Genomic DNA, 12546 nt, shown 5'->3' with positions numbered 1-12546 from the left:
GAGCTGGAGGTGAGCAGGTGTGGGCAAGGTGGGCAATTCATTTTTATTCAACACCTATGTGGAACCAGGACAGTGTCCTTCTAAGCCACCAATGCAAACTAAAGAGAAGGATATGCTGCCATTTTGCCATCTTTCAAGATGGAAAAATACCATCTCTTGGCCCCTCTTCTTCAGATCCACTTTAGATTCCTCTCTCTGGTTCTCTAAACCTCTGGTAGCTTCCCCTCCTGCCCCTCTACCACATCCACTCTGGACCCAACAGCTCCCAAAAGCCTCTTCCTTCTGCAGCCAGGCTGATCTCATAAACAATGATGTATCTGCACCTGTCCCCAACACAGGAAGCAAAGTCAAGTTAGACATGACCCCTTTCTTCAGACAGCTTACCCTCCTTTTATTAAATAAATAAATAGATAAATCATATAAGTAAATAAATAAAATGTATAAATAAATAAAATCTTTTTAAAAAAAGATTTTATTTATTTATTTGACAGAGAGAGACACAGCGAGAGAGGGAACACAAGCAGGGGGAGTGGGGGAGGGAGAAGCAGGCTTCCCGCTGAGCAGGGAGCCCGATGCGGGACTCGATCCCAGGACCCTGGGACCATGGCTTGAGCCGAAGGCAGACGCTTAACCATCTGAGCCACCCAGGCGCCCCAATAAATAAAATCTTTTAAAAAATAAAATAATAAAATAAAAATAAAAATAAAAATAAGTAGAGAGTGAGAGAACAGGAGAACCAGGACTTGCACATACAGGAAGTACAGAGTCAGTAACCCCCTGCGGGGGGGGGGGGGGGAGACTGTCTCATCGAATAGGAAGACTGCAGCATGCAAGCAAAGAGAGTGAAGTCACAGAAGCAAGAAACCACATGGGACACTGGAAGAGCCATGGCCCCTTCTAAGTAGCAGGAGCATCCGTCCTAAGGGTGGGCTAGGAAAAGATGAAGTTTCAGTCCCCTACCAGAAGAATCTGCCCATGAAGAATCTGCTGAGCCAAGTATATAGGTTACCAAAGGGTGATTTGCAACTTCAGCTCTGGGGACACTGGATGAGGAACGGGATGCAGACAGGGGGACAGCTCCAGGACAATCACAATGGTCCTGGTGAAGGTGTCGATGCCAGCAAGGGGGGTGGGGAGCCCACCTTTAGGAAGGGGAGCTGTGTGTAAGAAATGAGCAGCACTCGAGAAATAGACATGCAACATTTGGCAACTGACCGAATCCCTATTTGAAAGAAAGGCAAGTACATCCACGCTTATTCCTGTCTCTGATCTTTTGTCCAGGGGTTCCTCAGCCTGAAATGCCCTCTCCTCTTCCTCCCCCTCCAAGACAAAGAACTCCTTCAGAAAGCCATCCCTACCCACCTCCACCCACCCTGCTCTCTCATTTCTCCACCGCGCATTGTCACGATCACCCAGCTGGCATGTGAACAAGGCTGCATCGCACTTTTCCCCACTGTCCCGCGTGCCTACGCAGTGCGTCCCCCGAGGTGGACTGTCAGGCCCATCTCCCATCCCTCGGTGCCTCCAAAGCATCGTTCTCCTTTCTCAGGGTCATCTCATCCCCATTTGCCCATAGAAATACCACACAGAAGTTTCAGTGGTTGCAATAACTGACTATCAATTTGTCATCATTCTTTGAGAGCCAAGTATATACCAGGCATCATGTTAGATGAGGATCTACGTATCTGTCTGTCCATCCACCCAACTACCCATCCATCTAGATAGACAGATGATAGATAGATAATAAATACTCGATATCTATATATCTATATATACATAACTCTTGTGGGGAGGGAGAAGTATGTGTTTTTCAAACACCCAGCATCAAATGTTCAAGTGTTAAATCAGAGATAGTGAAGGAACTGAGATTTCTCCCTCCTTACAAGCTAACAAGGGAGCTGCCCCCCGTTTTATGTACAGACACTAACAAAAGACGCAAGACCTCCGGGGCAGAGAAAAAGACCAATTATTTCTCACGGCAAAAGCAGCAACCAGAGCAATATCTTGAACCAATTGACTAAACCCCTGCCCTCCCCGGTGACATGGTGAGTGCTAGATGGTGTCTACACCTGCAGTGGGGTGTATCACAGGAGAGGGACCCCAAAATGAGGAAGTTCTAATCTCAGTGCTGCTGGTAACTGTCCATCCTCCCCTTCAGGGAGACTTTTCTTTTTAACTTGGAATGTAAGCAAATCTCTCCAGGGAGAGCAGTGGGAATTTACTGTCCTGGAAAGTCTGCAGAGAAGGAGGCATCTCTAAGCCTCATCATCCCTGGCTTCCAAGGCTGGTCGCTATTCAAGCAGGCTTGAACAATAGTCTCAGGAATGCATGGAGAACTGCCTCTCAATGCCAAGTCATGCGTCTTTCCCATCCTTGTCCCCAGGGGTGTTCCCAGTGGTGGTCTGGTGCACGGCTCCTTATTCTGGGACCCATATCATCCTCCCCAAAGGCTGGCCGCCACGAAGACATACTAATTAGTAATGGTCACCACCTACCTAACACTCGCTGTGTGCTATGCACCATCTCAGGTACTTTACAAACATTACTTCCCACCCCTGCAGCCCCCAGTAAGGCAGGGGTGAGTTGTTGTTCCCGCTTTAAAGATGTGGAAATTGGGGCGCCTGGGTGACTCAGTCATTAAGCGTCTGCCTTCGGCTCGGGTCATGGTCCCAGGGTCCTGGGATCGAGCCCCGGATCAGGCTCCCTGCTCAGTGGGAAGCCTGCTTCTCCCTCTCCCACTCCCCCTGTTTGTGTTCCCTCTCTCGCTGTGTCTCTCTCTAATTAATTAATTAATTAATTAATTAAAAAGATGCAGAAATTATGACCTGGCGGAGATTATCTTGCTCATCGTTATAAGTGGTGGAGGCAGGATCCCTTGCCAGGTCAGTCTAACTACAAAACCTGTGCTTTCCCTCTGCTCTTTTTTTTTTTTTAAAGATTTTATTTATTTATTTGAGAGAGAGAGAATGAGAGATAGAAAGCACGAGAGGGAAGAGGGTCAGAGGGAGAAGCAGACTCCCTGCTGAGCAGGAAGCCCGATGTGGGACTCGATCCCGGGACTCCAGGATCATGACCTGAGCCGAAGGCAGTCGCTTAACCAACTGAGCCACCCAGGCGCCCTCCCTCTGCTCTTAAAGCACTGAGAGTTGGCTTGGGCCCCTAAAGAGGTCAGGCTTCTCCCTGCCTCCTTGGAGGGAGTCAAGTAGCTGCTTTGCTTCCTATTAATTAAAAAAAAAAAAAAGCTGTTACTTAACTAGGCCCTTCTTAGCAAAAAGGCCTTTTAAGAATATCAATTAAGAGTCTACATTTTAGGGCTCCTGGGTGGCTCAGATGGTTAAGCATCTGCCTTCGGCTCAGGTCATGATCCCAGGGTCCTGAGATCGAGTCCCACATCGGGCTCCCTGCTCAGCGGGGAGCCTGCTTCTCCCTCTGCTTCTCTCTCTCTCTCTCTCTCTCTGTCTCTCATGAATAAATAAATAAAATCTTTAAAAAAAAGAGTCTACATTTTATAAGCAGATCCAATTTAACGTAGAGGAGGACAAGACAAAGGGAACAAGCTCATTAGCTTAAAATGCCATGCTACCTTTGCTACAAAAAAAAAAGGAAATTTTAAAACTCCAAGCCCTTAAGAAAATAATACGACATCGAAGCATCTTCCTACATGAGTATGTTACACAACCACAACATTACAGCCACGTACACCAAAGCTCTGTGCAATAATGACATTACCTTTCCAGGCGCCGAGCAGATGGGGATGGGGCAAAAAGCAGCAGCTGGTAGAGCAGAGACCCCTCAGAACTGCTATTGCAACCTGTTCTGCATGCACCTCTCCTCTCCCAGCCAAGCCGCCTCCCAGCCAACAAGAACCTTGGGCCCCAAACTGGCATTCGAAGAAAAGTCTAGAAATATTTGCTTTATGATTATTGTTTTTAAATTCCCACCATCTAACTACCACGTGTCTTTCTTGGGGTCAAAATCATTAGTGGCACCTGCTGGGCACTTCATTAAGGCTTATTCGAAGACATTAGACATCTGCCAGGTTGGAAGACAGAGCTGCCCGTGTGAAAAAGACCAGAGTCACGCGCCGGCCATGGAGGAGGTCCAGCTCACGCCAGGTGACTGCTGTCCCAAGGGCCATCGATCCCGGGCTGCCACTCTGGTTCAAAGTTGAACGAGTGTGTCATCTGTACTGTTCCACCACGAGCCAAATCCCCTTGAGGACCTATTGCAGTGAGCCTTCCTTGAATGAAGATGAATGGGACCAGATTTTCCAAGACCACTAGCAGATGAGGTTGCCAGTTTGCCTAAGCGGTGCCTGGCATGAAGTGCACAGCACTAATACTCAGCCGAAGATCCCTGGTCTTCGCCAAGAAGGCGCTCCCTCCTGACTGCTCCAGTGTCCTCCAGCAGCACTTTACACAGCCTCCCAAAGCAAGAAGATGAAGGAAGCAAGCTGACTTGCCTATGTCTTTTCCTAGTTCCTATTTTATCCTGTCCTCTGGTTGAAGGGCAGCCTATCTAGCTGCAACAATCTGTGGCAAATGGTGAATTTGACAGAGTTCTTCTTCACCTGCCTCCCTGCCTTCTCGGTGGCAATGACCCCCTCCCTCCTTAGCCACCTCATTCATTCCTGAAACCCCTGATGCTAAGTGAAAAATCATCAGTAGGGAAAATATATTAATCAATTTGAAGGGGAAATTTTTTTTTACTGTAATCTATCAATGGAACCCTGGAAATAAGTTAAAGTAACAAACGGCAGTTTGAAAGTTTGTGCATAGAACACGATGCAAGGAAGGAGGAAGTGAAGCTTGTGGTGGGGAGGGTATGGGGGAGGGCCGGGAGGAGTCACCCTTCAGAAGGTGGTAGAAACTCGGTTGGCTGACGTCAAGTGCAAGGCATGTCTGTAGAAGCCATGGGGTCTGTAGGTTTATAAAGGGGACAGGAAGCTTCCAGAAACTAAAGAGAGGCAGAAATCTTGCCTCTTCATCCCTCTTGCCAGCCGTGTACATACTCACAAAGCAGTTTGGGTTCACCCACAAGGGCACAAATTTAAACTGTTCCACATGATATTCTCTGGCTAGAAACTCTGATGTCAGGTCAGTTGTTGAGTGTACATCTGCCCGCACTGCAACACCAAAAAACCAGTTCTTAATGTATGCGGCATACTTGGGGTGATAAATCATTCTCATGGTATGAAAAGCAGCGCATTTCCCAAGAGCACATGGCAAGATCATTACGGGCACAGTTAGGACGTGAGGGATGCTGTTCTGCGCGCGACAGCTGCCTGGCCCAGGCCCTTCCGAGCACTTGGGTCTCACGCAGCCCTCTGCAGGAGAGCACCCAGGGGCCAGCCACACCGTCCCACTTAGCACCTGGACTTGTCGTTTTCTGCCTTCGTCTGCCTGTCTCCCCTTTACCTAGAAAGTACCCAGCACCGTGCTGGCACCTGATCAGTGCTCAATAACTGCAAGTTTCTATTTACTGAGTAGCATTTTCATTCGTATCAGTAAAGAACCCACACACATCCTAAAACTTCCAAGGCAGTGGTTCTCAAAGTGTGCTCCCAGGACCAACAGCAGCAATCTCTGGGAACTTGTTCGAAATGCACATTCTCTGGGTGCCTGGGTGGCTCAGTCGGTTAAGCATCGAACTCTTGATTTCGGCTCAGGGCATGATCAGGGTCGTGAGATTGAGCCCCACATCAGGCTCCACGCTGGACATGGAGCCTGCCTAAGATTCCCTCTCTCCCTCTGCCTCTGCCCCTCCCCTCCTCCCCGACTTGCTCACGTATGCGCGCACCCACACACTCCCCCTCTCCCTAAAAAAAGAAAGAAATGCACGTTCTCAGGTCTCATCCTTCATCCCAGACCTACTGAATCCGAGAGTCTGGGGTAGGGAACGAGCAATTCATTTCATAGCCCGCCAGGTAATGCTGATGCACAGTAATGCTTGAGAACCCCTGCTTTAAGGAATCAGAAGGTATTCAGTCCAGAATTCCCCTAGGGACCTTAGATATTCAACTACCAGAGCTCAAATCAAATGCCCGAGGAACAGGGACCCGAGTCCTCTGACTTAACTGGCCGACTGTGGTAACCTCTCAAAGATGTTGATCGCCCCATGATTCACTACAAGCTTAAAGAGTAACACTAAAAGCTAATTAATTCCTCCCAGGGTTTTAGAGGGACTGAGAAATGTGAGACACTTGGAAGTGTCATTCTATTAAAGCCTAATGCGCCCAAATCAGCACGGGAAGTCAACAATGAGCTCACTGAGAGTGTAACACCATACCATTTTCATCTCCGTATCCTGACAGGCCAGCACCAAACTGGTCCAGAATCCATGCTTGCAGAAGGGAGAAAGTGTGGATAAATGAAAAAAATAATAATAATAGGGGCAGAAAGTGGAATGATGGGTTTGAAGTAGTCTGCCTCAGTAGAAACATCGTGAACTTGCCTCCGTGCATCCCACCGACCACTGATCCAGGCCCATCCTGTCATGCAATTCCAGTGGCACTGAAAGAAAACATATGGCCCCCTTGTAATAATGTGGCATTGTGTAGACATAACCTAAATTTGAAAACCTCTTAAAATAGAAACCTTGATTCCATCTGTCTCTGAAAAAAGAAAAACTCATAATTGCTTATAATCGTGTTCATTTACCACTTTCTCAAATGCTTAACAGCTGGTGGGGGGCGGAGGACAGAAGGGCGGGAGGAGACGTGGGTAATTAATAAAAGTCGTTATCCTGCCTTGATTCTAAATGTTATCAGTGCTTAAAATGTGAAAATGATGTCCCCACATTCCTCAGATGACTCGCCCATGACATGTCATAACTGAATCCACTCCAGCCCACCCATTTATTCACTCTCAGAGAATTCTAAAGAACGAGCAAGCCAGAACTGACTCCCTCTTTTCAAGGACCTTGAGGGGGCTCTAAATGAGAGCCATTTGCAGGGACAATTCAACTGATGAAGAACAATATATGGCAAATATTTATGTCTTAACGTTCAAATTGCACCTCTTTTCAAGGCTAGGAATTAAAGCAACAGGAAGTTGGGCCCGGTAATACATCTGTTTCTGCGAGGGAATGTAATTGATGGCACTTAATGATGTGTGTATTCACAGGTACACTTCAGCCGCTGAGTGCCTGGTCGTACACCGAGGAGGATCCGCCTTCCTGAGGCGCCATCCTGCCCACCAGTACCCCTCAGGGTTGGGCATGAGGACCACAAGCCCACATCACCTGTAAGCTCGGAGACCAAGCGCACTCACTCCCACCCCCCCAGGCCCGCAGAACCAGATTCCCTGGGTGGGACCAGGCTAGCATGTTGACGATTGCCCAGGACATTCTGATGCAGGTCGGGAGCTGCTGCTTCCCTGGCGGCTCATGCTGGGCGCCTGCACCTTGTCTGCAACAGTGAGGCAGGTCCCTCCCATCCAGCGAGTTCTGTGTAACCTCCCCAGAGGAGGCAGTATTCAATCCACAACTTTATGAGGACAATAAATGGATTTGCTGAAAGTGGCTGAACACACAATCATCTGGAATGAGGAGCAACTGGAGAGTTAACTTAACCGTAATGATAGAGCATCCTATAAATGGCCACCTTTGCGGCTCTTGGTTGACCTGCTGGTTCTTCCTCTCCAGAAAATAGTGAAGCCCATTAGCACGGGCTGCGAAGAGCATGGTCTCTACCCTCGTTCCTGACTGAAGTCTTCTGGTGACCATCAGGTTATGCTAAGCTCTTTTCCCTGTCCCATCTGTCCCCCTGCATATAAAAAAATCCTCATTCTCCACCTCTGTGATTCTCAGACTGAAGTAGATGAAGTAGAAGGAATCACAGTTCTAACTGAGATTCTGGCCCCAAGCAAGGGCTTTGCATGCACATTTCTCTTAATCTGCACAACATCTTAGTGAGAACTACTGCTGTATCTATTTTGTAATGAACAAATGGAGGCACAGAGAGGTTAAGAAACTGACCAAGAACACAGAGCTGGTCATGGCTAATATCACAAAGTAGTTTACTTTGGAGCCCCTGCTGGGAGTCCGTGTGTCTAGGGTCCACATCCTGGCTCTGCCTCTTAGCGCATGTCGAATATTTTACTTAACTGCTCTATTTTACTTTACTGCTCTAAATCTTATTTTCTTCATCTAGGAAAGGAGAATGATAATAATAGAATTGTGTGGGGCTAGATACATTCTCACAAAATGCTGAGAACATTTGCAGGACACAATGGGGAATTTGATAAACGTTGCTTTTTTTTGTTGCTGTATAGCATTCCAAAGGAGTTCACCTGCCCCCGTGCTCTCTGCTACATGTCTGTGCAAATGATCTTCCGTCCCCCATCCCAAGGAGCGGTGCCCCTTCCCATGGCGCTCAGGGCTCCTGTACCATGCCCGAGCCCAAGTGCCCTGAGCTCCCTGGTCAGTGACCGTGTCCCATCGTCTTCCCTTTGTGGTGCATTTTGCCCACCCAGGGACAGCAGGAAGAGGGCATATCCTGCTCACCTGGTGGGAAGAGCACTTCTTTGCTGGCAGCCTTCCCCCAGAATGGATTTTCTTGGGGTGCCTGGGTGGCTCAGTCGGTGAAGCATCCGAATCTTGGTTTCGGCCCAGGTCATGATCTCAGGGTCCTGGGATAGAGCCCCACGTTGTTGGGCTCTGCACTCAGCGGGGAGCCTGCTTGAAATGCTCTCTCTTCCCCTCCCTCTGGCCCTCCCCCCATTCACGTGCACTAAAACTCAAATAAATAAACAAATCCTAAAAAATAATAATAATAATGGATTTTCTTCCATTGCACAGACATACAGCTGCTGTGGCCCTTCCTCTCCAAGTCCACTGAACATCCTGCCCACCCCCCACCCCACCTGCAACATCAGTTGAACCTTCACAGCATTAGCCTGTCCTCACCCCCACTGCACTGCATGTTTCTAAAAAAGAGGCTTCGTGTCAGAACTCCTTATGAGAATTGAGTGTGCCTTCCTGGAAAGGATTTCCAAAATCCAGACGTTGAGGGTAATATTTTTTTTAATTCAGGCAAATTGGTGCTTTTCTCCACTGCTGACAAATATGTAAATTGGTACAGCCTTCTTGGAAGGCAATTTATCTCTATCCAAATCTAAAATAAGTATATCCTCTTGGGAAAATTGGACAGCCACATGCAGAAGAATGAAACTGGACCATTTCCTTACACCACATACAAAAATAGACTCAAAATGGTTGAAAGACCTAAATGTGAGATAGGAGTCCATCAAATTCCTAAAGGGGAACACAGGCAGGAACCTTTTCGACCTCAGCCACAGCAACTTCTTCCTACAAACATCGCCAAAGGCAAGGGAAGCAAGGGCAAAACTGAACTACTGGGACTTCATCAAGATAAAAAGCTTTTGCACAACAAAAGAAACAGTCCACAAAACCAAAAGACAACCGGCAGAATGGGAGAAGATATTTGCAAATGACATATCAGGTAAAGGGCTAGTATCCAAAATCTATAAAGAACTTATCAAACTCAACACCCAAAGAACAAAAAATCCAATCAAGAAACGGGCAGAAGACGTGAACAGACATTTTTCCAAAGAAGATGTCCAAATGGCCAACAGACACATGAAAAAGTGCTCAACATCGCTCGGCATCAGGGAAATCCAAATCAAAACCTCAATGAGATACCACCTCACACCAGTCAGAATGGCTAAAATTAACAAGTCAGGAAACGACAGATGTTGGCGGGGATGCGGAGAAAGGGGAACCCTCCTGCACTGTTGGTGGGAATGCAAGCTGGTGCAACCACTCTGGAAAACAGTATGGAGGTTCCTCAAACAGTTGAAAATAGAGCTACCATACGATCCAGCAATTGCACTACTGGGTATTTACCCCAAAGATATAAATGTAGGGATCCAAAGGGGTACATGCACCCCGATGTTTATAGCAGCTATGTCCACAATAGCCAAACTGTGGAAAGAGCCAAGATGTCCATCGACAGATGAATGGATAAAGAAGAAGTGGTATATATACACAATGGAATATTATGCAGCCATCAAAAGGAATGAGATCTTGCCATTTGCAACAACGTGGACGGAACTAGAGGGTGTTATGCTGAGCGAAATAAGTCAATCAGAGAAAGACATGTATCATATGACCTCACTGATATGAGGAATTCTTAATCTCAGGAAACAAACTGAGGGTTGCTGGAGTTGGGGGGGGGAGGGAGGGGGTGGCTGGGTGATAGACATTGGGAGGGTATGTGCTATGGTGAGCGCTGTGAACTGTGCAAGAATCACAGATCTGTACTCTGAAACAAATAAGGCAATATATGTTAAGAAAAAAAAAAAGGAGAAGATAGCCACAGAGGAAGAATGAAGGGCGGGAAATCAGAGGGGGAGACGAACCATGAGAGACGATGGACTCTGAAAAACAAACTGGGGGTTCGAGAGGGGAGGGGGTGGGGGGATGGGTTAGCCTGGTGATGGGTATTAAGGAGGGCGCGTTCTGCGTGGAGCACTGGGTGTTATGCACAAACAATGACTCATGGAACACTATGTCAAAAACTAATGATGTAATGTATGGTGATTAATATAACAATAAAAAATTAAAAAAATAAAATAGGTGTATCCTTGTACCCAGCAGCTCCCCTTCCAGGTATTTGTCTCGGGAAACCCTTGCGTGTATACACAAAAAGTCAGATTTAGAAACACTCATGCCATTCCTTGTTTATAATAGCAAAAAGTTGGAAGCCACCCAAAATCCATCCAGAGGAGAACGACCAAATTATTCCCGCACACTACGCCGAAGTTAAAGAAAAGGGTGTTGATCTGGATGTACTGACAGAAAGATCTTAATGCAAATTAAGTTAGAACAGGGATCAGCACACTTTTTCTATAAAGGACCAGACTGTACACATTTTAATCTTTGTGAGCCACAGTCTCTGCTACAACTATTCAATTCCACCACCGCAGGACAAAAGCTATAGAAAATAAATAAATGACAAAGCTGGCTGTGCTCCAATTCATACTTTTTTTTACAAAAACAGGCGTGGGGCTGGATCTGGCCCACGGGCCATAATTTACCAACCCTTAAGCCTAAAAAAAAAAAAAAAAGACAATTCCAGATTAATATGTGCAAATCGAAAGACTGTTACCCCATTTATGTAAAAACAATGTAGATCTATACCTATACATAATTATGCATATACACGCATTTAAAGTCTTGAGCAATTATAAAAAGTAATAAAATCATTAGGCCACCTTCCAATAACAGCTTGAGGAATTCTGACAACAGTTCCTTTTACACATGACCTCTATTCCCCAGCAGCCTGCATTTAGACAGCAACCCTAACACATTATTCTCCGAAGAAAGGGTTAAGTAAGAAGTGAAATAAGTCAAGCAGAGAAAGTCAATTATCATATGGTTTCACTAATTTGTGGAACATAAGGTATAGCATAGAGGACATTAGGAGAAGGAAGGGAAAAATGAAAGGGGGGAATCGGAGGGAGAGATGAACCATGAGAGACTATGGACTCTGAGAAACAAACAGGGTTTTAGAGGGGAGTGGGGAGGGGGGATGAGTTAGCCCGGTGATGGGTATTAAGGAGGTCGCATATTGAATGGAACACTGGGTGTTATACGCAAACAATGGATCATGGATCACTACATCAAAAGCTAATGATGTATTGTATGGTGACTAACATAACATAATAAAATAAAATTTAAAAAAAGAAAGAAAGAAGACAAAAAGATTAAAAAAAAAGAATTGTCAGCCCCTCAAAAAAGAGCAACTGGCAAGCAAGCAGATCTGGGGCTCTCCCAGCATAATGGCCCAAGCCAGCCAAACTGGGCCAAAGGCGACTGCAGGCCTGCTGGAGCAGGGGACTTTCATACCTGGTTTTCGCTTTGAAAGAATCCCAAAAGCCAAAAGCCAAAAGCCAAAAAAAAAAAAAAAACAAGAGTTCTTTTGAAAAAGAGTAATTCATTTGAAGTATTAATTAAAATGCAAATGACTCTAAGATTGCTTGGTTTTTAAATGTTTGCTCTGAAGTTCCCTCAAATAGTAAACCATATGATGAGCTTCTGTTTAGAATGATCTGCATACATACTCACAGATGAACAATTGCTTGACTTGAAAATAATCAGGAAAGGTTGGAGGTGGGGCAGTGAATGCCAAGCGAGGTAGCAAAATCCTTCAGGGAGAGGGATTCTCCTTGGGGATGATGAGGGAGGGACGGGGTTGTAGAGCAACACTCCACTAAGGCTCAGCCTCCAGCTGGCTCCCCTAAGGGGGTGGAGCTCACCACCTACAGGAAGGGAAGCCAAGTGACCAGGGAAGATCTCATCACCTCAACGCAGATCTTGCCGCCTCTGCGGCCCCCAGACTGGCTTCTGACCCTTTTCTTCTTGAGTCGAGGGAGGGAAGGAAGCTGTGTACAAACATGAAGCTCCTGGGTGGGAGGGGGTGGACCTGTCATCATCTTCAAAGAAAGAGGAAAAGTACTTTTCAAGTACCTACTTTGCACCAGAGGCTGAGCAAAGCATCTTGACATCTGGGTCCCAATTTTA

This window comes from Eumetopias jubatus, unplaced genomic scaffold, assembly GCF_037043125.1.
Source record: "Eumetopias jubatus isolate StellerSeaLion01/CBP00866 unplaced genomic scaffold, mEumJub1_p1.0 scaffold_3, whole genome shotgun sequence".
Classification (NCBI taxonomy): Eukaryota; Metazoa; Chordata; class Mammalia; order Carnivora; family Otariidae; genus Eumetopias; species Eumetopias jubatus.
This window is presented reverse-complemented; position numbering follows the sequence as displayed.